This window comes from Gorilla gorilla, chromosome 3 (assembly GCF_029281585.2).
Source record: "Gorilla gorilla gorilla isolate KB3781 chromosome 3, NHGRI_mGorGor1-v2.1_pri, whole genome shotgun sequence".
Taxonomy (NCBI): Eukaryota; Metazoa; Chordata; class Mammalia; order Primates; family Hominidae; genus Gorilla; species Gorilla gorilla.
In genome coordinates this window covers 26,142,438-26,166,991 of record NC_073227.2, presented here as the reverse complement: position 1 = coordinate 26,166,991, position 24,554 = coordinate 26,142,438, and the positions used below count along the sequence as shown (strand labels likewise).

Below are 24,554 nucleotides of genomic sequence, written 5' to 3'. Positions count from 1 at the left end.
GGCCTCTGAACAATTTCAGTGATTAATTCCCTTATAGTGCTTAATAATAAATAGGTTGTAGGAATGCCACTGGCATTAAACCGTCTCAAGACTGGAAGAAGTGTATTACTTAAAAACAGCTCAAGCAATTCATTGTATTTAGAAGCTAGTCAAAAATACTCTTTCAGGGTTGAATAAGTCAAATGCAGAGGAGGATGTTCTAGGACAAAGGTGAACTTTAACTAATTTTGTATATTCTTTACTTTAGAAATGTTTAAAAACTGAATTCCTTCTAGAGGTTAACACTAAAATTAACTAGAGTGCTAGAGTAGAATGAAAATCTCCATAATAACGGGGACTTTGTTGTGTTTATTGCAGAATCTCGGCAACTAGGACTGTACCTGCATGTTAGGTCCTGAGTTAGTATTTCTTGGGTGAATAAATGAATACTAAGATAAACTCTACCTAGATAGATATCTTTCAGTTTCTCCAAATATTCGGTAGTATTAGTACTTCCTTTGTTCGTTTTGAAGAAGTAAATTATTTTGTACGTACATATAGTTTACCTTTCTCTGCTTTGTACTTAAAGTATTACTGTGTATAGTTTGAATATCAGCCAGTTTGTTTGGAATGTTGATAAACATAGGCATATAGATATAAAATGCCTTGTTTACAGGTATCCTTATGAAATGTAAACTAAGTTATTTTGGCCTTTAGCTGCAGATTCTCTAATCACCTGAAATGTTTAAGTCACTGGCTTATGATTCAGGAAGATGTCTCATCTTTTATTTTTAAATTGAAGGCTGCTGGACTGGACTAAATTGGACAGATAATATGTACATAGTAGCTGAACGAATCATACTGCTATCTATATAACAAAGTCATCCTTCATCAAAATGTAATATGTTTTTCCTGCTCTTTTTTTTTTTAATACCCACACATGCTTAGCATTCACGTACCCACAATTCTGTTCTTTTCCTGAAGACCTTCTTGATGGATTTGGTGCCGTTAGTTGAAAGCTCCTATTAACAAACTCTTTTCCCTTAAGTTAATTGATAGCCAGATTTTATATTAAAAACCTTTTTTTTTTTCCGTGCCTTTTGGGAACACAGACCCTTTTCCTTTTAAACTGTTAATGTTTTGTTTTGTACTCTAGCATGATATAAATACTAGTATGGTTCATTAAACAGTTGGGTTATGACTGATGATAAAGTAATTGATTTCTTAAAAACAGGTAGTGTTAATCTTTTAGATTGCTTTTCTCTAAATGCAGACATCCTTGATTGACTATGTAAATTTAACATGATTCATTCAGGCCTTAAGTGTTTCTTAGTAAGTGTTCCTTTGTGATGTCATCGTGGTCATACTTTGAATTTCTCTTATATAGGTTGCCCTTTTGGAACTCTCAGGGAATTGTAATTGCCATAAAATAACTGATATACCATTATGAGCTGCATTTAGAGGTGTTCATGAAAAGATTTTTCTTCTTTTCTTACCAGGTACCTGTAAGATAGTAAAGAAATTCTAAGAACACACTTAAAATTAGAACTGGATTGAAGACTTTTTACATTTCTGATAAAAATCTCCCTTTTATTTGCAAGTCCATCCATAGAAGGAATTAAAGGAAATCTACCAGTTCATCCATCATCACCCAGATTCTCCTCTTCCTTTGGCTTTTTAATTCCCTAATTTGACCCAGTCTCCTACCCCTTGACAATCACCCAAATTCTTTCTACTTTGTCTTCTGGAGCTTCTGTTCTTCCATCAACAGAATCCCTCAGTCTCTTCTCTGAGTGTTCCTCTTTCTTTATTGCTCTAATTGAAACCTGTGTGTTCATAAAGGATGCTTTTGTAGACTTCTCACTTGCTATTGTTTTTAATTCATTACTTTATGTAACATAAGGAGGCAACTGGCAGGCAACTTTCAAGATCTTTATATCTGCCCTGCTTGATCAAAACCGTAACTTTCTTTGAAGCCATGGCATTAAAGTATTCCATCTACATTTTTGTCTCTACCAGGCTTTTTGCTTTCTTCCTCCCAAATACTATTCCCATCATAGCTCATGTTGACTTCAAATTCTATGTAGCTGATACATCCAACACCCTGCCCTCTCCATTACTTGATCTCTTCATTTCCAACGCTCTTTTCCTTTATTCTACTCTAGCCACCTTTTCCCACATTCCTATACCTTTATCACCTCCCAAATCTAATTTTACCTATCCCTTTTTCTGACTACCATCTTATCCCAATACTCTCATTCCAATATTTATTTTTTATTTATTGTACTGATACATAATATTTATACATATTTACAGGATACATGTGATATTTTGATACATGTATACAATGTGTAATAACAAATTGGGGTATTTAGAATATCCATCACCTCAAATAGTTATTTTTGTGTTGAGAACATTTCACATCTTTGCTTCTATTTTGAAAAATACAATATATTGTTATTAACTGTAGTCACCCTACTGTACCATCAAACACTAAAACTTATTCCTTCTAGCTAACTGTGTAGGTTTGTACCCAACCTTTTCATCCCCTCCCACCCTTCCCAGCCTGTGATAAATATCATTTTACTCTCTACCTCTATGAGGTCAGCGTTTTCTTAAGCTCCCACATATGAATGAGAACATGTGATATATGTCTTTTTGTGCCTGGCTTATTTCATTTAACATAATGGCTGTCCAGTTCCATCCATTTTGCTGCAAACAGCAGGATTTTATTCTTTTTATGGCTGAATAGTATTCCATTATGTAGATATACCACATTTTCTTTATCCATTCATAGACATTTAAGTTGAATTCATAACTTGGCTATTGTGAATAGTACTGCAGTAAACATGGGGATGCAGGTATCTCTTTGATATACTGATTTCTTTTCCTTTGGGTAGATCCCCAGTAGTGGGGTTGCTAGATTGTATGGTAGTTCTATTTTTAGTTTTTTGCAAAACCTCCATACTATTTTCTATAGTGGCTGTACAATGTACACTCCCAGAAACTGTAAAAGAGTTGCCTTTCCTCTTCACACAAGCCAGCATTTGTTATTATTTGTCTTTTTTATAATACCCAGTCTAACTGGGGTAAAATGATGTCTCACTGTGTTTTTGAATTGCATTTATTTCCCTGGTGATTAGTGATGTTGAACATTTTTTTCATATGCCTGTTGTCCATTCGTGTGCTTTCTTTTGCGAAATGTCTATTCAGGTCATTTGCCCACTTTTTAATGGGATTATTTATGCAGGTATCCAATTTTTTTTCACCTCATTGCGGCCTTCAATGTATAGACCACACCACTTTCACTGTTGACTATCTCCTCATGATTTCACTTCTCTCTGTACTCAGTTCAGATACTGTGCTTGATAACCATGATCATTTTTCATGTAAAATCTTAACTCCCTTTCCTTTCTTTGCCTTTGTCATATTTAACACTCAGAATCTTATCTGTGTTTTAATTCAGTTCTCTTTTACTACAGACTTACTCTGGAATAGCTGAACTTGATGAGGAAAACATCCAATCATGCTGTTTTTCTAAGTCTCCTTTATTTAGTCGATTTCCTCTCTTATAGGAAGTTATTTTCTCTCTCTCCTCAAACCTCCACCAACTAAAAATTCTCCTTCCTTTTTGTAGAACAATCACCTTCTATTATACTATATACTCTACTTATTTTGTTTATTGTTATCTGTTGCCTTCTGCTAGAATATAAGCACCATGAGGAACTGAATTTTTGTTAACTAATGTATTTCAAGAACTAGCACACAGTAGGTGTTTAGTAACAATATTTGTTATTGTCCATACTTTTGCCATCTCCACTTTCCACCTTCCCTTCTCTTTTCAATCCATCCTAGTTAGACTTTCTTTCCTACCACTCCACTGAAATTGTTTTATCAATTTCACTGGTAATTCCATCTTGTCCTATTCAAAGGAATGCCAATCATTTCTCATCTTAGCCTTTCAGCATCGTTTGATAGAGCTGATCACTTTCTTGGTTTCTGGAAAATTATACCCTTTGGATTTTTTTTGCCTTTCTCACAAATTGCTTCTTTCACATGATCCTTGCTGGTTTTCTTCTTCTTGACCTTTAAATGTTGAAGAGCCGTAAGAGTTAGTCCTCAGCTGTCTTCTCTTCTTGATATACATTCACTCACTTGATAACCTCACTCAGTCCTATGGGTTTAATTATCATGTGTGTGCTGATAATAACTACATATTCAATCTAATCCTGACCTTTCCTCCTGCTTTACCAACTCATATATTTAACCGCCTAGTTGATAATTCTTCACTACAGTGGCTAATAGGCATGCCACAATGACCTGTCTAAAACAGAACACTTGATTTTATCCTATTTCCCTTCCCCAGCTTTTTCCATCTTTGTGAAAGGTATTACTCGTGACTCAGTTGGTCAAGCTGAAAGGCCAGGAGCCTTCTTTGATTTCTCAGTATCTTTTACAGCCCACATGCAACCTATTATCAAGTCTGTACCTTCAAATCTACTCTAAATCTCACCATGTCTCATCATTTCCATTGCTACCATCTTAATCTGAGGCCCATCTGGTCTGGTTATACTACTAAAGAGCCTTCTAACTAGTCCTTTTGTTTCTGCTTCTCCCCCATCTTACCAATTCAGCTTTCTATGCAAAAAGAAAAGTGATGTTTCTAAAGCCTCAACCAGATCATTATTCCTCTGTCCAAAAACATTTAGTGGCTTTACATGTCATTTAGAATAAAATCTCTCAAAGACTCTATGTGGTCTGGTTCTGTCTCCTCCTTGACCACATCTTATTATTCGTTCTTTTGAATACTTACTGGCTTTTTGCTTTTCCTCAAATGAGCTAACCTTATTTTCTTCTCAGGATCTTTAGACTTGCTGTTACTTCTGTCTAGAATCCTGTTTCTCCCAGTGCACATTGCTAACTTCTTCATATCATCAAATATTGCCTCTCTCCTGACGATGCACTGCCCTCACCACCCTATTGATAATTCATCTCAGTCACTCTTTCACGTTTTTGTTTGTTTGTTTTTGTTTGTTTGTTTGTTTGTTTTTGAGATGGAGTCTCGTTCTGTTGCCCAGGCTGGAGTGCAGTGGCGCAATCTCGGCTCACTGCAAGCTCCGCTTCCCAGGTTCATGCCATTCTCCTGCCTCAGCCTCCCCTGTAGCTGGGATTACAGGCGCCCGCCACCACGCCTGGCTAATTTTTTCTATTTTTAGTAGAGACGGGGTTTCACCGTGTTATGCAGGATGGTCTCGATCTCCTGACCTCGTGATCTGCCCACTTCGGCCTCCCAAAGTGCTGGGATTACAGGCGTGAGCCACCGTGCCTGGCCCTCACATTATTTTTTTAAACTCTCCCTTACTCTTCTTAAAATCTGTTTATCTGCCACTTCTGGAATATAAGAACAAATTAGGCAGGGATTTTGTGTTTTGTTGTATCCCTAGCACCTAGAATAGTACCTGGCACCATTAACACTCAATCAGTTAATTGAGTGCATTTAAATCTTTTAGAAAAGAAATGTTTTCAGAATCAAAAGCAATGCTTTAAAATCATGATGGCCTTTCAACGGTTTTTTAAAAACGTAACTCACAGCTGCAGTATGCTAGACCTTTAGATAAACATCATGAGGGAGTCCTTGCAGATGACAAGTAAGTGCTAATATTCTAAGGTGTTCTAGGGATCAGCCAAAAATACTGAAAATATAAGTGATTCTAAATTCCTTTCAGAAATGTTTAGTCATTATTCTTTCAGTGATTTTGTACATCCCTAATATCCTTTGGGGTAATTGTTTAAATTTGAGGGGAACAGATGCAGGCGAAGTTGTGGAGAAAAGGGAACACTTATACACTGCTGGTGGGAGTGTAAGTTAGCTCAGACATTGTGGGAAGCAGTGTGGCAATTCCTCAAAGAGCTAAAAACAGAACTACCATTCAACCAAGCAATCCCATTACTGGGTGTATGCCCAAAGAAATATAAACTGTTCTGCCATAAAGACCCATGTATACATATGTTCATTGCAGGACTATTCACAATAGCAAAGGCATGGAATCAACCTAAATGCCCATCAGTGGTAGAGTGGATAAAGAAAATGTGGTGCATATATACCATAGGATACTATGCAGCCATGAAAAAGAATGAGATCATGTCCTTTGCAGCAACATGGATGGAACCAGAGGCCATTATTTTTAGTAAACTAACGCAGGAACAGAAAAAAAAAAAGTATCACATGTTCTCACTTATAAGTGGGAATCTAAAGTAATGAGAACTAACGGGCACAAAGAGGAGAACCATAGACACTGGGGCCTACTTGAGGGAGGAGGATGGGAGGCAGGTGATAGGAGGGAGAGGATCAGGAAAAATAACTATCGGGTATTATGCTTAGTACATGAGTGTTGAAATGGTCTGTGCACCAAACCCCCATGACATGAGTTTGCTTGTAATAACAGACATGCACAGGTACCCCTGAATGTAAAATAAAAGTTTTAAAAAATTGTTTTTGGCCAGGGGTGGTGGCTCACGCCTGTAATCCCAGCACTTTGGGAGGCCGAGGCAGGCGGATCACGAGGTCAGGAGATCGAGACCATCCTGGATAACACGGTGAAACCCCGTCTCTACTAAAAATACAAAAAATTAGCCGGGCGTGGTGGCGGTTGCCTGTAATCCCAGCTACAGGGGAGGCTGAGGCAGGAGAATGGCGTGAACCTGGGAGGCAGAGCTTGCAGTGAGCTGAGATCGTGCCACTGCACTGCAGCCTGGGCGACAGAACAAGTCCCCATCTCAAAAAAAAAAAAAAAAAATTGTTTTTGAGGGGAAAGAAAATGGGCTTTTTATTTATCTTTATATAATTTGTTAGGAGTTTTTCTAAATAATTTCTTTGTGTATTCTAATTCATTTGAGAAAGTATAGTAGGTGAGAATGCAGACCTGATCATCAAAAGAGATGTAATTCTATTTGGGGCCCTGTTTTTTGAATTACCATCTGTGTTTAGGTAATGCTTCTTCCCTATGCTCTCTCTTATATGGCAGTCAGTAAAATTAGCCTATATTTAATATATAGCAATCTGTATGTGCTGTTCAAAATACTTTATATTTAAGTACTTTATGGGAAGAAGCACTTTTATGTGGAAGTAACAGAAGAACTAATATGTGCTATATGACTGGTTAGTATTATAGTGTCTTAAATAAGGCTTTTTAATGATATTTTTCCCAGTTTTCTTGAGTAACTCATGAATTCACCAACTGTATCATCACCTGTGTGTTCTTGTATAGAATGCTACTAATTTAGTTCTTTATTTTCCCCAATTGTGACTTTTCTCCCAAGCACAACTAGCGTGTTGGTCTTTATAAAACATATTTCTGGTCCATGACTAGTTCATTAATTTAAGAAAGATTTACTAAGCTCCTACTACAATGCCAGGCACTGCTCTAGCGAACAAAAGAAAAAATATCCCTGTCTTCCTGGATCTTTATGTTCTAGTGAAGGGAGGCAGATAATAAACAAGTAAATTATACCTGTGGTTGAATGTGTATATACACACATCCAAACCTCTCACAGGCTGGTTGTGTATGAATATAGATAAGTGCCATGGAGACAAAATGGAAAGAGGGACATAAAGCATGGAGATGGTGATTACATTTTTATAAGTGGTAATCAGATGACATTTGAGCAGAGATGTAAAAAAAAGTTGAGTTAGCAAACCTTAGAGATCTTAGGAGAAATATATTTCAGGAATTAAAATAATAACAATTTTGAGAAATTATGGATTTGGCATGTGGTAGGTGATTGCCATTCCCATTCTTTAGTTTTATAGAATGTTTGTTTTTCTCTAAAGAACAATCTAAAATTGTAGCATTTTAAAGCAGGAAGGGGAGTTAGAGATTGTCTGTGTTTCTTTACATACAAAGAAATAGTTAACTTCACCAATGAACATGTACTATAGTGTAAACAAATAACGAAATAATGTTAGATAATTAATGATCGTCAATAGCACTTTGCAAAATAAATAAGGCAATTTTTTAAATGTCTGATTAATGGATTATAGAGTTGGTTGAGTGAAATATAGTGGTTAAAAAAAGAAATAGGATCTTTAGCGCCCATTGCTGTTTGGTAGTGAGTTAAGCCAGAGTGAACTGGTGAAGTAGTGAAATAGATGCCTGAGGTTCATCCATGTCTGAATCCATGGAAGTAGCTCTGAACCATCAACTGAAGCCATAGACAAAGCAACTGGATGAAAAAACTCAGAATGAATAAACTGTTTAAAGTTACTTTACTTGCACTTTTTCAGCTCCTGGTCGCCCAATACTCTATTTGTAGTTTAATTTTTTAATGTGGTGAGTCTTCTCCTGTCATGATCAAACTCACTTGTAACAACAAACATTTTATTTGTGTGGTCTGAATTTTTTTTTTTTTTTTAAGATTCGGTGTCAAGTATTTGTGACTCCTTTTTCTTTGCTTGACTAATGATGAACATCAAGTGGAAAGATTTTTTCACTTATAAACATCAACATTTCTACTGTCCATTTCATTAAATTCAGCCTCCTTTAGCAAGATGTAAGACTTTTGCTTTACAGTCAACATTTCCGTTAACTCCTGGAAGTTAGCAAAATGTGTACTGGATTCTTCCGTACTCCATTCACTGTTTGCAGTGATATTTTCCTCCAGGCCTGATTGGCTAATAGTATCATCTTATGAAAACTCTTTTATAAATCCTACATTAAAGAAGTATTAAATGTATTAGCACCCCACATCAGATATTCATCATCAATATGCTTGAAGTGTGTGATATGTCCTTTGTCTATAGGCTGCGTTAATGACATTCAATTGGAAGGCAAAAGAGTCCATTTAAATATTGTCTTCAGAAATAATGTTAACCAGAAAGAGATATACATAAGCATGTTCTATTATCAGAAGTGCCTTGTTTAAGATTTTCTTTCTCCATATGTTCCTTGATGAATAATAAAGAATGGTTCTGTACAACATCATGAATACCTTCATACGCAAGTTTTATGATTTGAACACCATAAAATAAGCATTGCTTCCTTTAACATTACTTTAAGGGCTCTTGAGTTTTTCAAGTGGTATACTAAAAAAGGTTTTAGCTTAATATCATCTTTACACTTTCCACTTAAAAAGTAATGTTGAGTTATCTTTGACCTCTTGATGTTCTAATGCTGTTCTTGTCTAAAAAAAAATTGAGGTGGCATTTTTCCCCCATAAAAGCTCTAGTTCATCAGGATTGAAAATGTGCATAGTGGTTTAAACACATTTGTCAATACTGTAGTTTTTCACATTCAGTGAGGAGTGCTGCTACAGCCTCACTGGCAGCAGAAACTACTCACTGAACTGTGATCCTCAAATTATGTAGTTTGTACAGTTCTTAAGTTTCTCAAACCCTTCTGTACATCCTTTAAAACTCAACTCTTTTACTGAATCATTGCCTTCTTCAGCTGAGGTATACTATAAATACAGTGTGATTGTTTGTTATAACAGAATTTAAGAAATAGATTTTATGGAATTACAAGAAGTATAAATTCTACTTGAAGTAAGAGCTAGGAGAAGAAAGTGTATTGTTTCCAATACAGGCTTTACAATAGTGATAACAGTTGAGCAGAATTCCCTCAGTAAAAGAAAGCAAAGGAAAATGGATAGCTCCCGTATCAGGGTTCTTGATTTAAAGTTACTAACTTTGGCCATGTTAAGGAAAAGGGGGTTATTGGGAGACTGTTCAGGGCTCTCACAATTATCTAGAGGCTAGAGGGCCAAGGTTGGCAAATAAAAAATCCAAGAACACAGACGAACCACAGTCAAGGACACATTATAATAAACAAGTCTGCATGACCTGAGGTTTATGCTTCCATAATGTGTTCGTTTTTCCAAGTCCTGAGAGGATTCATTTAATTGGCCCATTCTAAAACATCTGTCTGCCCACCCTTAGCATCACTATGGCCGAGAAGGAGAGGAGGGATCTGGCCTCTTCCACATCAATTGTACACGTAGTCAAAAGATGAGAGTAGCACTCTGGAAAATGAATATGCCCAAAGAGACCAAGTGTATAAAAAGCATAAGATTCTAGAGTTGTCAGGTGAAGTGTGTATGCTTTTTATAATGGGTACTCTCTACCTGCTAGCTAAATCCTGGAAAAGGGGGAATTAGGGTACTAAAAATAGGAGACTTGGTTGCTGGACAGTACACACACAAAGCCAGATATCCATTAAACCCCTTAATTTGCCAAAAACAAGGACATATTCTCAGCCCTTACGCTGCTTAGACCCTACAGTATTTGACTTCATTCATCACTCCTCTCTTTCTTGGAAACTCTCTTTGCTTTGGCTTTCACTGTACCATTTTCTCCTCTGAAGATTGTCTCTTTACTCCTCTGAAAATTGTCTCTTTACTCCTCTGAAAATTGTGTCCCATTTTCTCTCTTTTTTTCCCCCTGATATGAGGAGGAAGGTATAATAAGTCAGGTAAGGTAGATTTTCTTATTCTTCGTTTCATCCCTTAAATGTTATTCTCTTAAGGCTCAATTCTCAGCCTCCTTTTAATTTTATGCATTCTCCCTGAACAACCTTAAGCTTCAGGCTCTCACATCCTAGTGACAGAAAATCTGCATTGCTAGTCCTGATTTTTCAAGTTCATATTCCTGGCTGCTTCTAGGTTATCTACTTCCAGATACAACCCACAAGAATTTCAAAGGAGGTAATATGTATAACACTGGAAAATTTTAGTTATTCCTTTTGACTTCTACTCCTGTCTCCTCCGTTAAAATATGAAATCTTTGAGGACAGACACTGTCTTTTATTTCATCATTTTTTTCTAGTACTTAGCACGTGTATTTATGCTCAATACATGTGTAATGAATGCTTCCTATTCTGCTCTCCAGAAAATGAGAAGTTTAAAACCCTACTCTGTGGCCCAGGTTCCTTATATAAATAACCCATACCTCCAGTTATCTTGATTAGAAACTTCACAGTAAATACTTGTTGAGTGACTGAATCTACCAGGTCCCCTCAGTCCTATTGATTCTACTTAAAATATTATTTTTTTATCGACCATGCAGGTGTTCATATTTTCTTGGCTTCACTATAACCCTCCACATATTTATCACTTTCTTTTAAAACAAAGCCATGATTCCCTTATCTGCTGCTGCTTAGTATCAACACTAAAATCCAATTATATTGATGTGTACTTCAGTGTTTTTGCTGCTTCTCATTTCCTGTTTGCTTGATAAACTCTAAATCATCTTTCAAGGAAGAAATGTTTCATATTCCCTGATTCCTTTCCTGTTTTTCTTTTCACTACCTCCAGGCAAAAATAAAAGTGTCCCTCTTAGATTTCCTGTAACACATTGTATATGCAAAATGGAACATAAATTAGATGTGCTTTGCCAAAAAGAGAGGATAATAAGAAACTAAAACCTATATCACGTGGGTATCTGTTCTGATTGGTGAGAATACACTCTATACAGATGGTGATACTGGAGTTAATGGATTTGCTGGTCTTTTTAAAAAATGTTCTTATTGTAAATTAACAATTTATAATTGCATAAATTTATGGGGTACAAAGTGATCTATGGACACAATTTGGAATAATTAAATCAAGCTAGTTCATACATCCATCACTTCAAATACCTAACATTTTTTGTGGTGACAGCGTTTGAAATTTACTCTCTTAGTGATTTTGAAAGGTATAGTACTCTATTTTTAACTCTATTCATCACATTGTGCAATAAATCTAAAAAAAAAAAACAACAAATTCATATTCCTTTTGAGATTGTGTACCCTTTGACTCTGTTTCCCCATTTCCCATACCCCCAGCCTTTGTATTCTACTCTGTACTTCTTGTATTCTACTATTCTCCTCTCTGCTTCTTGAATTTGATTCTCCTGGATTTCACATATAAGTGAAGACATGCAATATTTATCTTTCTGTGCCTGGCTTACTGCACTTTATATAATGTTCTCTAATTCCATGCATGTTGTTGCAAATGACAGAATTTCCTTCTTTAAGGCTGAATAGTATCCCATTGTGTGTGTGTGTGTGTACACATACACATATGTACACACACCACATTTTCTTTATTCAGATTCATCTGCGGCTGGACACTTAGCTTGATTCCATGATTCAGCTGTTGTGAATAATGCTACAATGAACATGGGAGTGTAGACATTTCATCAACAAACTGATTTCAAATCTTCTGGGTGAATACCTGGAAGTGGGATTGTTGGATCATACAATAATTCAATTTTCAGTTTTTCTGAGGAACTTCCATCCAGTTTTCCATAATGGCTGTACTAATTCACATTTCCACCAACAGTGCACATGGGTTCCCTTTTCTCTGCAATTTTTTCTTCTTTTAATAGCTCTTAGTTTCTATATGCCTCACATACTCTAAGTATCTCTGCAAACAGAGTGTAATTCCCATGCTTAAAAGATGTTATGTTTCCTAATACACAATGATGTATGAGATTGTAGGCCTTAAAAGATGTAGACTGCACTTATGGGCTATTTAAGGGATTTTTAAGGATAATTTTGACTCTACCATGAGTTTTACCTTTCTTTGTCAATTTTAGATACTATTTTGTCATTATCTTCTTAAGAGTACTGATCTTAGTAAATTTTAAACTCCTTAAAGGCAAGGAATACCTAAATAAGATTTATATTTTCAGTTCCTTGTATAATACATTTATGTTTTAAATGAATTTAAGTATGTGCCATAAAACAAAAACATAACATACTCTTCAACATGGGATATATACTTGCTTCTCAATTTACTAGATTATATATTTTAGGTATAAGTGGTGGGAAAATGAAATCTTTTTTAAAAAAACTGCATGTTTATACACATTACATGCATGTGTGTGGTTTTTAAAATAGCATGGCTAAAGCAGTCTAACAAATTTTAGGATACCATATACAGTAATACAGTTCAGAAAAATTGCTAAAAGGCCAAGGAAATAAAGGAGGAGCCTACTCAAAAGATGGTGTGAAAGCAGTTTACTGGTCAGCATTCACCTTCTTAGTTGCCATATGTTTAGATGTCTTAACGTTTTGCTCTATAAAATAATAGTTTCTAAGGTGGGTTTTCATGGTTTTGTTTTGTTATGAGAACTGATGTTTACATATGCAGTTTTCCTGCCACAAATTTTGTGTTAGAGGATGCCGTGGAAACAAGAGTTTGGTTTTTTTAAACTCCTCAGAAAATCTGTATGTCTTAGAGGTCTGCTTTTCTCTGATTTTTCTATTTCTTATTTCTTTTTAAATTTTGTCTCATTAAGTTTTTAAGTTCTTCATGGTATTTAAATGTGTTTAAAACAGTGGTTATGTCTGTCATAAAAACAGCAGGCTGTTAGGTAACTTTAGAGTGAAACTACTGTGACAATTATTTTGCCTAGGTTTTTTTTTTTAACATATACGTTGTCAAAGCATAAATACAGAAGATTTTCATAGCCACTATATATAATGCATCTAAAACTCTAATCCAGAATTCTTAAAACTTTATTTCCTCTTGATATCTTAACCATAAGACTAATTTGATTGTAGTCTGCCTACAAACTTAAGATAGCCCAACATACTAAATTAGGTAGTATTAGAATCTTAAGTTCAAGGCCTTTTAAGGAAAAAGTAAAATTTGTAATGCTTGTAGAAATTAACCAAGGACTGAAATATTGTAAGTCTCCTTTACTTGGAAAGGGAGAAAAGGAGGGGTATATTGTTGGTTCAGCTATTTTTTTGCCAGATAATTTTCTCTGTATACTCCATATATTCTAGTTGTATTGATGATAAATTCTAGTGTAAAAAAAAAAACCCCAAGTTATAAGCCAGTCAGTGTCTGAATCAATCCAACATCTCAACTATTTTATAAAAGGTTGAAGTTCTGTCGTGTCATGAGTGATTCTGATATTTTTTGTTTGTATTCTCACATAATTTAAAAGATTATAATCTTTTAAATGCAATTTTTATAATAATAGTACTCTGTAAAACATGCTCTAATAATACATGAGTTTTCCCATGTACCTCATTTAATAATGTGATGTAGTTAACTGCTGTCAAGAATTACCCTTATCTCTAAAGTACTTTGGAACCTCAGCGTCTTATTCTTTCTCTGTGTTTCTTATTTGCTAAGATATAAGGAATCTATAATTCTTGCAGAGGGTGTGATTAAATACTGTACCTGGGAAGTGTGATAAATTAGTTTTGTATATTATTTCACCATTTTTATTTTACATATAATTATGAACTGTCTGCTGCAGTTTACTGTCTGCTGTTGGCTAGTTGTATATTATATCCACAGCCTGCTCATACTATTTTTGTAAAGTTTATCTGTAGACTTTCCAGCCTGTAGAACTGTGAGAAACAAATTTCTGTTGTTTATAAACTATCCAGTCTAAAGTATTTTATTATTGCAGCCCAAATAGACTAAGACAAGTGCTCTGTAAAATAGTATGTGCGTATAGGTAGGGGTTATTATCTAAGATGTCCGCTGAAGTGCAGGACTTCTATTTATATATATCCTTCATAAAATAAGAATTCTCCAATAAAAGGAACCAAAGCCCCTTGGAGAAGTGGTTGTTTTCATGGCTGGGGCTAGGAAAATAAAGGTGAGCTTGGAGCATTTTGTGTTGCCAGAAAGTAAGGAAGTGCTCAAAAAAAAGTGTGGGAACACAGGAGCCATCCTGAAAGAGCTCCTGATGGCCAGAGTTGCAACAATTTGAGCAACAAAGTAAACAACAATAGTTATAACAATAATTTGGATTATTACCTGTAGAATAAAATAAATATCCATGTTTTAATACTGATATAAGTGAATAAATAAATGAGAAGGAAGGGGCAGTTCTTTCTTACAGAAATAAATATTCCAGTTAAAAAATGTGGAATGGGATAGTGAATAGGTACAAAGAAAAGGTAGAAGATTGAATGAGTAAGACCTAGTATTTGATAGCACAACAGGGGTCTATAGTCAATAATAATTTAATTGTACATTTTAAAGTAACTAAAATCAATGAGCCTACTTAAAAAGATTATATATCTGCTAAAGAATTTAATAGGGAAAACTGTAGTCACAAGGGAATCAGACTTCTGCTTTAACAAGTCTAGGACATTCACAAATACAGTGGTCAGGTCCTGGCTTTAATTAGGCAAAAATCTATGGACAGTGGCATGAATAAGGATGGATAAACTAGATTTAAGACTAAAAGAAGATACCATGCCCATATCCTCTTTTGAGGAAAACCACCTAGGGTGGGTAGCTTCATTAAGCTATGGTAGGACATGGCTTTCACTAAAACCTGAAATAAGGTGTGAGTAACAGATGAAATTTGGAAGTATATAATGGGTCTGGCAAGTTTTCTTTTGTGATAATGGTATGGATTCTTATGATAATGTGTCTGTACCCCTTAACCTACCCCCGCCAAAAACTCCTAAAATGTTTTAAAAACCAAAGGTCCTATGATTCTGTATTCTTTATATTCCTGTGACCTGGCATATTCCTCATTCTGCATGGGCTGTTGAGACCATCAAATCTGTAGAATAAAAAGAAGTTTCAGGAAGCCCATGTCCACTTACTTTATCCTTGACTTTGTATTTATTCTTTGCAGTGCATATCAGTGGTGAAATAGTAAGCCAAAGTGAAAGCAACATAAGCAATGTGTTAAGTCTTCATTCTTGCCAGCCTTTGAACCAGCTAACTCATAAGCCTTCCAGAAGAAAAATCATTTTTCTCTAGTCATTCCTTTCATCGAGTGTTAGTAACTTTTGGTATAAGGTGTGAGAGAATAAAGGAATGTTTTCTCATTTTTGTTTTTCTGTGCACTACCAATTTTAAAAGATTAGTTTATTGCTCAATTATTAATGCAGTCCTTATTCCCTTTGAAGAGTGAAGAGTCGTTTCATTTATGAGATGCTCACTGAGTTACCTTACTGAGTTGTGGTACCATGGTTGATCACCAAATAGTTGACTAAGGTTTAGTGTTTAGTCTCAAGGAGGACATTGCTTGTTATAGTAGGATACGGTGGAGATACAATAGGGAGAATAATATATGAGCTCTTGATTCTCTTGTCATCTCAGGGGTGTTGAAACTGAAGACAAAATGAGCCGCCAGATCAGCAGTCCCCAACGTTTTTGGCACCAGGGACAGGTTTCGTAGAAGACAATTTTTCTCAGGCAAGGTGTTGCAGGGAGATGGTTTCGGGATAAAACTGTTACACGTCAGATCATCAGGCATTGGTTAGATTCTCATAAGGAGTATGCAACCTAGATTCCTCTCATGCACAGTTCACAATAGGGTTGTTTCTCCTATGAGTATCTAATGCTGCTGCTGAACTGACAGGAGGCAAAGCTCAGGAGGTAATGCTCACTTGCTGGCTGCTCACCTCCTGCTATGCAGCCCGGTTCCTTACAGGCCATGGACTGGTACCAGTCTGTGGCCTAGGGGTCGGGGACGTCTCCCAAGAAATATATAATCTTTATATTGTATTCTTCCATACTAGGTTGTTAACTCCTAGAGAGCAGAAAATACATAGATTTTCTCAGTATCTTTTATTACCCTGAGCAAGTATCATAGTTATATTAGAGTTTTGATAATTGATTTTTAGTAACTTATAAAAATGAAAGATGATCTCTAGTTGAAATCCAGCTCTGTGCCTCTGTAATTATCCTATTACAGTATTTTCTAGGTAAATGCTTTTTTTTTTTAAATACTCACTAATAGTAATTTGTTTGCATTTTGCTTACAGTCTTATGCTATTTGAAAATTAAAGATGATTAAAAAACAACGTTTGGGAGGGTCTTTTATGGCTCATTCAGTAGATAAAATAGAGCAATAGTATGAGTCTTGATAGTTGATTATTAAGCCTAATTCCTCAGTTTACCTTTCTGCTTGTTATTGTAGCATTTAGATATTTTGCATGGTCTTGTCGTGACCAGAGAATAATGCATTTAAATCCTATAGTAGTCCATAGTGGTCCTTACAAAACTTAACTGACTTAGAATTGACTTTTTACCCTTATTAGGGTTTCACTCTGTTGTCAAAATACTAGCTTTTCTTTGGAAACAAATCTGCTTTTTAACACTTTTACTTTGTTTTACATTTGTTCATAAGAATGCCCCAGCTATAGTAGATCTAAAAGCTTATATAAAGGTTTTGACATTTCTTGAGTACCATACTGGTTAGACTGGTTATGTTCTAACAAGTCAGATATTTGTGGCACCCCTAAATTAATTCTCCACAATAGCCTCTAGACAATAACTTCAAAGCTGTGTTGAAAGTGGCTGTGATAGGAATAAGGCATTATCTAAATGACTCTGATGGTTCAGAGATTTATGATACTTAATAGCAAGTGTCATCACTGCTGAGGAGGCAAAAAAAAAAAAAAAAAAAAAAACATTCTGTCATGGGAAATGATTCAGCATTCCAAATAATCTCTGGTCAAATTTCCACTACAACTCAGACTATTGTGCAGAGAAATATGAACATTGGGGTAATGTATCTAGAGTAAATTGCTTGACTGCTTTCCTATAAGAAGAAAATGGTTTACCCTTCCTTTTCAATTACAATACTTAAGTGTTTTGTATATCAAGGGTAAGAGGCTAGCTGGAAGACTTGTGCCATTATTATTCATCTCTTCTGAACTTGTCTTGCATGGTGGAATATATCGTTAGCTTATATAAGAAGTGGAAGCTGGATGAAGCAGGATGGGAGTGGAATGTCTGAGAACGTTGATACAGAATAATTATGGCAGTCTATGGTTATGGTGGTTATCAATGATTTTTTTTTTTTTTTGAGACAGAATCTCGCTCTGTTGCCCAGACTGAAATGCAACGGTGCAATCTCGGCTCACTGTAAGCTTCGCCTTCTGAGTTCACACCATTCTCCTGCCTCAGCCTCCTAAGTAGCATATAAAAATGTATAAGTGCATATATAGTATATATGCATATAGTGTATATGTGCATATATAGTATATATGCATATAGTGTATATGTGCATATATAGTGCCTCAGCCTCCCGAGTAGCTGGGACTATAGGTGCCCACCACCATGCCCGGCTCATTTTTTGTATTTTTAGTAGAAACGGGGTTTCACCGTGTTAGCCAGGATAGTCTCCATCTCCTGACCTCGTGATCTGCCCGTCTCGGCCTCCCAAAGTGCTGGCATTACAGGCGTGAGCCACAGTGCCCGGCCCTGATGGGGATGCATTTTTAAACATTTGTTTTCTTTTTCTGATAATATTCAGAAACCTCTGAATCTTTTCTACTTTATTTTGCTTGGCAGGTTGTTCTCTGACCTCTCTTTTTCTACCTCACAGTTGCAAGAAGTGAAACAGTGGGTATAACATTTCATAATTACAACTTAAAATCAGCATATACTACTTTGCTGCTGTAATTTTCATGATACTATTTATCAGATTTTTATATATCTTTAATTTTACTTTCTAGCTCAGAGATTCTTAACCTGGGATCCACATAGTTTGCCCAAAAGTTCATAGATAGGATTTCATGGGTCCATGAACTTGAGTGGTTGAAAAAATTACATTTTTATTTTCATTGACCCTTGGTTGAAATGTAACATTTACTTCAACTGTAAGCATAGACAACAAACAACAGTGGTATTAGTAGTACCTGTTCCGGTAATAGAAATCATAAATATTTTTATATCATATCTTTAATTATTTTTTACATTCTCACTACGTTGGACTTACTACTAGATTTTATATTTTAATGCATTAAAAGAGGCATATATATTACATCTGTATTACATATATTACATAATACATATATATTACATAATATATATTACATATATATTACTATATTATAGTAATATAAAACTATTTTAGTATAGTTTGTTTCCTATATATGCATGCATTTAAAAACATGATTCAGAGAAGGCGCCTGTGGGCTTAACCACACTGACAGAGGAGTCCTTGCACAAAATAGTTAAGAATTCTGTTTACCTCCTTTACTATTTAATCTTTATACTGTCCCTAGAATGTCATACCTTAAGGACAGTGTCCTTAGATTTTATATACATATATATCTACCTGTATGTGTGTGTGTGTGTGTGTGTGTGTGTGTGTGTGTGTATATATACACACACATATATCTACCTATATATGTATATATAGTATATATGCATATAGTGTATATATGCGTATAGTGTGTATATATATGCATATGGTGTATATATGCATATATACCATATAGTGTATATATGCATATATAGTACATGCATATAGTGTGTATATGCATATATAGTATATGAATATATAGTACATATACATATGTAGGTACATATATGTATATATACATATATGTGTGTGTGTGTGTGTACATGTACCTATTCCTTTTCCCCAGGTTTATTTTTTTCCAGATTTCATCCCCTCTCCTGGCTTCAACACTTCACCTCTGTTTAGATGAACCACTGCCTCTTTCATTATTCTTTTCTAGACACCTTCACATGTATATTATGGGAAGAATTTTAAGTCACTGGATCTAAAACTAAACTTACTTTGCTTTTAAAACTTGTTCTTTTTTCTGCTCTGTTCTCCTTTAATTAGTGCCATTGACACTTTCCTACTCACCCAGAGTTAAATTGCAAGAATAATTTTTTATTCTTTGTACCTTCTTACTACTTTCTCTGAAAGGAGTTATAATAAATAGCTAGGGATTATTAATGAGGCTGCTATGAACATTCTTGTGTAAGTCTCTTTTTTAGACATATGTTCCATTTCTCATGGGAAAATACCTATGAGTAGAATTGCTGGGTTATGGGATCAATGTATATTTAAAATATAAAACATAAAAGCTATTTATATTATCTAATATGAAAGCTATTTATATCAGAAACTGCCAAACTTGTAGAAAATGTATTATTTGAGTCTTACTAGCAATATGTAAGAATTACAGTTGCTCCACATGCCTTTGAGCAATTGATGTTATCATTCCGTTACTAGCTATTCTAGTGGGTGTGAAATGGTATCTCATTTTGCTTTAAATTGCATATCTTTGATGACTAATGATGTTGTGCACATTTTCGCGTTCTTACAGACAATTCATATATCTTCCTTTTTAAAGGATCTGTTCAAGTCATTTGCTCATTTTTAATTGGGTTGTTTGCTTTCTGTTGATTTGTAGGTGTTTGTTATAAATTCTGGATAAAAGTCCTTTGCCAGATAATTACTGATGTTTTATGTTTGTTGAATAATGCTTTAGCCTGGTTGAAGTGCTTTTATAGACTTTGTCCCTAATTAGTTGGGTAGATTAACCTTGTGAGGTTGAAGATGTGTTAGTTCTGATGCCCTCCCTAGGGTAGGTAAAGAAACTATACAGGAGAAACTAAATTAAGACTAAGACAACTAAGAAAATAAGAAAGGGGAACTCTGAAACAGATTGAGAGAGGCTTAGCAACTTTACTTTTTGAGTGGGTTATAAAAATTATTTTATCTTCTAAATATTTTGTATAATAAATTAAACTTTAGAAACAGTTACAGGGCCGGGCGCGGTGGCTCACACCTGCAATCCCAGCACTTTGGGAGGCTGAGGCGGGTGGATCACCTGAGGTCAGGAGTTCGAGGCCAGCCTCAACATGGAGAAACCCCATCTCTACTAAAAATACAAAATTAGCCGGGCATGGTGGTGCATGCCTGTAATCTCAGCTACTCGGGAGGCTGACGCAGGACAATTGCTTGAACCTGGGAGGCAGAGGTTGCAGTGAGCCGAGATCGCACCATTGCACTCCAGCCTGGGCAACAAGAGCAAAACTCCATCTCAAAAAAAAAAAGAAACAGTTACAAAATGAAGTAAAACTACACACCCAAGATCATTAAAGGATCTATTATTAATTTGTAACATCAAGGTAAGTCCAGTAGGATAGAAGTTTAAATTTATGGCTGTGCACGGTGGCTCATGCCTGTAATCTCAGCACTTTGGGAGGCCCAGGCAGGAGGATCACCTGAGGTTGGGAGTTCGAGACCAGCCTGACCAACATGGAGAAACCCCGTCTCTAATAAAAATACAAAAAATTAGCCAGGCGTGGTGGCACATGCCTGTAATCCCAGCTACTCGGGAGGCTGAGGCAGGAGAATTGCTTGAACCCAGGAGGCAGAGGTTGCGGTGAGCTGAGATCGCGCCCCTGCACTCCAGCCTGGGCAAACAAGAGCGAAACTCTGTCTCAAAAAAAAAAAAAAAAAAAAGGAAGTTCTTTAAATTTATAAGTCTAAAGCTTCCTTTTATTCCTGCCACATGTAAATATGTAACCTAATTTGAAAATTATATTAAAATTCTAAATATGTTATAAATTTATAAAGTGCAGCCCAGGTCAAATGACTCCCCTGGCTGCTTCCATGCTAGATATGAAAGTAGACCAGATTTTGTTCTATTGTATTACCCTTTAGTTCCTGTTTTTGTTTGAAAAATATACAGCTAGGCTTATCCATAGATAAAGTAATAATATAATGCATTTAAATTTGTCTTTTTATATGGCTTAACTATACCTCTTAGTTATGGGGGCAAGAGTGTGTGCTGCTGTTTCCCTTCTGGTGTTCTAACTAGCATACTTGTTAATATGTTTCTATGGAGAATGATGTGAAAAAGGAGAAGAAATCTAAGTCTGTAAGGTTTTTCATTTATTCCCTTCATCACAGGAGGTTTTGGTAAGGGAAGAATGAAATTATTAGTGAAAAATCAGTTGTTTATTTTATGACTTTGAGAAGTTCAGATTATTGCTATTCTTATATTCTATTGTGATAAATACTTTAAAAAGTTAGATTTATTAATATTACTCTTTATATTGAGGGATTACCAGGTTTTGATGATATAATACAATGGTTGTGGAAGGTAACACTTTTTATTAAAGGACACTGCCTTTTTACTGTTTTTCCCCAGTTGTCTGATATAGTATGGCTGCTAGAGCTTGTTTCGTTGAGTTGTATCTAGCAGTGGAAGCATATTACAATGTGCTAGAAAAACAATTGCAATAGAATGTTGGCAAACATTGGAAAATGACTTGGAAATGACTAAAATGTTAACCCAGAGCAGTGTTATTTTGGCATTAAGAAGTGGGGACAAGAAACAAAGACCCACCTAAGCTGGGGATGAATACCTGTGAATTGTTCAGAAGGATTATGGGGGTATCTCATATATGGGATTTTATAAATTTTTTAGCCCTGTATGTAAATTACATAGATTATAAAATGTATATAATGCATTATGAAACTATTGCAGGATAATAAAAAATGACCCATGACTATTGAGCATATTGACTTACATATTTGTTCAACTTTATTGTACATCTTACTGCTGGTGGTGATTAGGAACTTCCTGCAGTATTCTGTGTGAAGAGACATTTGGAGTTGGGGGAAACTGAAATGATCTTTTCTAATTAAACTAAGTTATTGTGCCACCCCTACTACAAAAAATAGGAAGGGGAGGGAAGGATAGAATTAGAAACACATACATGAAAAGGAAAGTGATGCATCAAAATATTCTCCGTTAACCTCTCATAAAATATCTAAACTCAGGAATTAAATAAGTTCACATAAATTTTCAAATAAATTCCTTGCTATTGAAAATTCAAGAACCAAACAGATTCAGTTTCTGCAATATCCATTGCTATCTGAACTTTTTCTTCAAACTATGTGAACTCAAGAACTAAATAGATTTGAATAAGAAGTGATACACATTTTATTGTTTTTGTTGGTGAGACCACATGATCTGGTGGAAAAAAATACTGATCTGGAAGATGGGAAACCAGTGTTCTACGCCTTGCCACTATGCCACTATGCCACTATCACTGATTTGATCTTTCTGGATTTTTGTTTCTTTCTTTTTTTTTTTTTTTTTCATTATGAGACTGGATTAGATTTTATCTAAAATCTGGTAGTTCCGGAATTCTAGTGGTCCTGAAAAGTGGATAAAAGTTTAGGAGCTATTTTTAACATTTCAAAAAGCCTTAAGAAGTCATATAATTATCTGCACTAAGACTGTAGGTCAAACAAATTTCTTTTATATTTGGATCAAATTGATATTACTCTTTATAAAAATTGCCACACCAAGCCACTTGTGTCTTACTGAAAATGTCTTTGAATTAAAAGTAGGGAATTACATTATAAAAGATTGGAAATCATTAGCTATATGTTTTCTAATGTGTATTTCCAAAGGTATAGGTGAATAGTTTACTCTTGTAAGTTTAGTACTCTTATTTATTTCTGGAGAATTCAGAGTTCTCTCAGTGGTCATGGTTTTTTATTACCCAGTAATGTGTAATATACTTTCAGAGGATTTAATTCCAAAATTGCTTTTCAATTACTGTGTACCTACACTTAATTTCATTCCATATTTTTGTTATTTTTCAACTGTAGTCAAATTATGCTCTAAAAATTTATTGATTGTGTCAGTCTGTTTGCATTGCCATAAAGGAATAACTAAGACTGGGTGATTTGTAAAGAGGTTTATTTTGACTCACGGTTCTGCAGGCTTCACAAGAAGTGTGGTGCCAGCATCTGCTTCTGGTGAGGGCCTCGGGGAGCTTATAGTAGTAGCAGAAGGTGGAGGAGGAGCCAGTGTATCACATGGTGAGAGAGGAAGAACAAGAGAGAAAGGAAGAGGGAGGGAGGGAAAGGGAAGCTGCAAGGCTGTTTAAAACAACCAAATCTCACATGAACCCAGAGAGTGAGAATTCACTTATTACTGTGAGGATAGCACCAAGCCATCTTTGAGGGATCTGGCCCCATGACCCAAACATCTCCCACTAGACCCATCTCCAACATTGAAGGTCACATTTCAACATGAGATTTGGAGGGGACAGAACATCTAAACCATGTTACTGATTAATTCATTTGGAACTCATGAGTAGTATTTTTTTTCATGGAAATATATGTTAAGTAGTAGTTATTTTCTAAGCTACAAAAGACTATAATGGCAATTAATGGTTAATATACTTGATTTGTATTATTTTAGCACTGCTATCATTGATAGTTTTCTGAGAATTGGATTGTAAATCTGGAAGAACAAGAACACATTTTAGTCTTCTCTCCAGATGTTACTTTGATTCCTTCTTTCTTCTTCTGTACCTACCAAAGCGGCCCTATATAATACTGAGACTTCATTAATGGGCAGAGTATGTAATAACCAGGCATCTGTATAATATCACTTTTTTTTTTTAGTCAGAACTGTTTCATTTGTTCTCTATGAAACTACATATTGAGTATGTCAGTTTGAATGCCAGTGAGTGGGCAGTTAGTTACATAGTGGGTAACTGATTGGTTTTCACCCTCTGTTTTTTAGAAAGACTTAATACTTTATTCTGTTCTAGCCTGAGGATAAAATATATTTTAAAATACCTTGATACCATGTTTTGTGAATGCTTTTAGTCAATGAAGAAAAACAATTTTACTAATGAGATACTTGCTCACTAGTAGTAAAGAAGTGCCAGATGAAGGTGCTCTGTAGTTGTCAAAATGTGAATTGGAATTTAAAAATTTACCCATAATATAGAATTACTGTTGCTCCATAATTCTGCAGATCTGCATTCCTGCATTTCCATGATTATTTACTTACTGAATGATAAAACTTGCAGCTAAA

General features: G+C 35.3%; 1 protein-coding gene across 10 annotated transcripts in view; it reads left to right on the top strand.

The window, feature by feature from the left end:
- Positions 1-24,554, top strand: part of LCORL (ligand dependent nuclear receptor corepressor like) — a 181,363-nt gene that overhangs the window by 63,103 nt on the left and 93,706 nt on the right. The gene's annotated exons all lie outside the window — the stretch shown is intronic.